Source organism: Hippocampus comes, unplaced genomic scaffold (assembly GCF_001891065.2).
Source record: "Hippocampus comes isolate QL1 unplaced genomic scaffold, H_comes_QL1_v1.1 scaffold83, whole genome shotgun sequence".
Taxonomy (NCBI): Eukaryota; Metazoa; Chordata; class Actinopteri; order Syngnathiformes; family Syngnathidae; genus Hippocampus; species Hippocampus comes.
Window position 1 is genome coordinate 1978007 of NW_017805281.1, and position 3949 is coordinate 1981955.

Below are 3949 nucleotides of genomic sequence, written 5' to 3' on the forward strand. Positions count from 1 at the left end.
CCCCACCCCCCACGCGAATCTGGCATATTTCTCTGCTCTGACGACAAATTCGACAGAGGTTTTTAGTGGAGGAGCCCCGGTGATGATGCTGATGCGTTCATGTTTTGAATCAACGCTTCAATTGCTCCTGGAAAAACACCACTCTCACTTTGGATCCTGCTTCCCAATAGTCAGGATGGATGGCCTGCTTATTTGCATGGGTTCGAATTTGCTTCATATTCCCAGATGGGAGGATGTCATGAGGCTTGTGCAGGAAAAATGCTGATGAAGGAAAAGGCTCGTATTGACGTTTAGGGGAGTCAATCGGATTTTTAAAAAATCATTGGTGTTCGGCCTGTATGTTCACCGGCTTCCGTCAACTTCAGTTTGACACACATGGATGCAGCATTAGGTACAGCTGCACAATTATAACCCATCCCCACATCTCTGCCGTTGTGTTATTTGCACACTTAAATGATAAATGAGCGTCTTGATGACACGCAAAGAGCCATTACTTCCACAGAGCCGCATGCAACATGAGGCAGTACCAACGTGTTCTCCGGCACTTGTTTTGTTCAGGAGGACGCATTTGTCAGAGCGGGAAATAGGACAGCAGCACGTCCCGACCGGCGATCATTGAGAATGTCTACTGGAAAACAGCAAACAAACAGTAGCTGGACATACGCCAGACACATTGCAACAAGGCTATTATAAATGACAAAAACGATGGCACTGCCACATCGACAACATGTCGGGGGTCCCCAACTGGGGCCCCTAATTAGTTAGTGTGAGAAATGGCCGATATTGGTCCATATCAATAACACACAGTTTTGTTTTTGGGGTCTAAAAATGCCCTTGCTGGAGAACATACGATTTCTTGACACAGCCATCATCTTCCAGCAATCACAAGGCACTAAAAGGAGATAATTCAAGATGACAGACCATCGTGACAACACCACATCACTCCACACCACGATAAAGACACAGATTTTTTTTTTTTTGCATCGCTTTTATGTCAAGGAAATTTTAAAATGTGATCACAACAAAACAAAACCTCTTTGTTCATTTGTGCAAGGACTCCTTCACAAATGCATTGCAGAGGCCTAAAATAGCGAATTCCAACCAAAACGGCTTGCAGAATCCTTCGTGTTTCTGAGCATGGCTTCTTGAGATTTTTATTTTTATTTATTTATTTATTTATTATTTTTTTGCGCGCGGACTCATTTTAGACATGCCGAGGAAATTGCATGTTGCAAAGTCAAAACGGGCTTTGGGGGCTGACTGATTATTTTTGAAATTCCAAAACATATTTCCAACAGTTACCAATTGTTGCTGCCACGCAAGGACAAAAAGCTCCAAAATCAAATTTCACAATTTGGTGTGGTCCCTCTGGAGTAGGTGTCGTTGAAATTTGCGAGCAATTGAAATAAAAAAATACTTTGGATAAGTTTTCTGTTACAGGAAATGGCCAAAATGACGGTCAAAATGGCAGACTTCCTGTGTCTTTGCGAATAAGGCTTCTTGAGTCTTTTTTCTTTTTTTGTCTCTACTCATGATCGACACGCCGACCATATTTCCCGTTGTAAAGTCAAAAGGATTTGGGGCGCTGAATTTTCGAAGTTTTCATGAGCTGAGTAAGGTTTTTTTTGCTGAATGTCTCATCTTCAAACAACCCCCACACACTGTTACGACAGCTCGAGACTGTCGTAATTTCACCTTAATCATCCGTTCAGCGCTTCAAATTTGACATCACCACTTCACGTTGAATTCTGTTCCCGACTTTTAACTGAGGCCACAATAGCCCCGGACGAGATCAGGACCAGTTTGGGCGGCGGGGCCAGCGCAAAGTCCAAATTCAGTCCAAACGCAGGGCTTTTCCCCAAAATGAGAATCAAGTCAAAGGACAAACTGAGACAAACCGAGACAAACCTCGACTCCGTCGTGGACGGGGCTCAGCTCCCCCCCCCAAAAAAAGTGTCCGCGTCCGTCATTGGCACCTTGAAGTGACGCGAAAAGGACACCTTCCCTCAAAGCGCGCGACTGCAACGAAGGGGCTGACCAACACTCTCTCTGAAATGAAGAAGAAGAGCGAGCGAGAGCGAGAGAAGGTCAACGTGAGCTGATGCCTTTTGACAGTTTGGTATTTGGGATTGAAAGAGTGTATTAATCGTGGAAGGGCGAGAGAAAATAGGCAAGCACAACATGACGCTGGCCTTTCATCAACACGTTTCCTCGAACTGTCATCACAATTGCGGTGCAAAAATCCCCACAAAAAGTTCAAACGAAAAGACATTTAGCATATGAAAATCGGACGGCAACGAGTCAGGAGCTCATTTCCCGACACTCCATTTGAGGGACTTTGCATTTCGGTGTTTGCTTCACTTTGATCAGCGATTATTTGCTTTGACATTGTCATGATAAATAGTTGATCATGACTATTATATAGACATCAGTGTTCAAAAGTTTGGGTGTTACAAAGATTTTTTTTTTAATACATTAACCACATGTGGAGTGTATGTTGGATTAATTTAATCCTTTCATGCACACTGTAACCTGATAACATGATAAACTGTCTGTAGTAACCGCTGTCCCTGAAAGGGTTAATGTTATCTTCTTAGAAAAAAGAAATCTGTGCTTTTCTTTCAAAGACAAGGACAATTCTATTATTAGCACGACACGTTTCATTTTACTTTGATGAAGGTTATCCAAAATTAAATTTGGATCGGTTTTTGATTTAGTTGACTAGAATCATCTGAAAGTGAAGAAGGACCCGTCAGCCTCCCCCCTATGATGTCATTGTTGTGTATTGGTTCTGGGACCCTTTTGGAGGACATTTTTTTTGGTTTGCAAGGATAAATCAGGACATCGTTTTTGGCTTGAAGTCAAACAATTTGCTGATCAAGGATCGGATAACGAAAGGCCATGTAGATCGCTAGCGATAATGCCTTGTTAAGAGGGGACAGTGAGAAAGAGGAGACCGCGAAGATTGGACACGAGTGCAGAGAGCGCATCATCTTTTTATTTATTTTATTATTATTATTATTTTTTTTAATCCCAAATTCAACACCACGGGGCCCTTCTTTTTAGATCTGATTTTGTTATTTATTCCACTCAGCAAAGCAATATAAGCAGCATTAGCAGCGGGATAATCCCCCTCAACACACACACACACACACACACACACACACACACACACACACACGCACACACACACACACACACACACACACACACACACACACACACACACACACGTACGCACGCACCCACACAAACACGCCATCCTCTCCTCACTTGGAGCCTGCTTTGATAACAGGAGACATTTGGGCCCACAGCTTTCAGCCTGTTTCGTCCTTAACACGCCAGCACAACGTTCAAAGTCCCAAAATATATATTGCCATCGCCTCGTCAGAATAAAATCAAGGAAAAGCCTTTTCAGCTAATTAACCGTATTTTCGGCCCTATAAGGCATTTCGGATTATAAGACACATACTCAATGAATGGGCTATTTAAAAACTGTTTTCATATATAGGGCGCACTGCATTATAAGGCGCATATAATAGAAGCTACAATAGTGATTGCAGTTGTGCTATGCATCCACTAGATGGAGCTATGCTAAAGGGAATACAATACAATACAGCTTTATTTATGTAGAGCCTTGTCAACCACTGCAGCTGTAACAAAACGCTTTACGGAACTTTTAAAATACTCGGTCCAAGAAATAAGAATATTGATCCATATGTAGCTACCTCAGGATGTAGCATGAAGCACGACACGAAGTCCATAAAAAGTATTCATTGGCAAGCTGTGAGACTGATGTGAAACATATAAATAAAAATGGCAATACAAAACAATAAATGAAAGACAAACGTTATGAAGACAATTGATTCAACAAAAAGGCACACGAACCTCGTGGGCTCACATCCACAAGGGGCAAGTCTTGCTTGTCTCCTTCTTCCTTCGTTTAGTC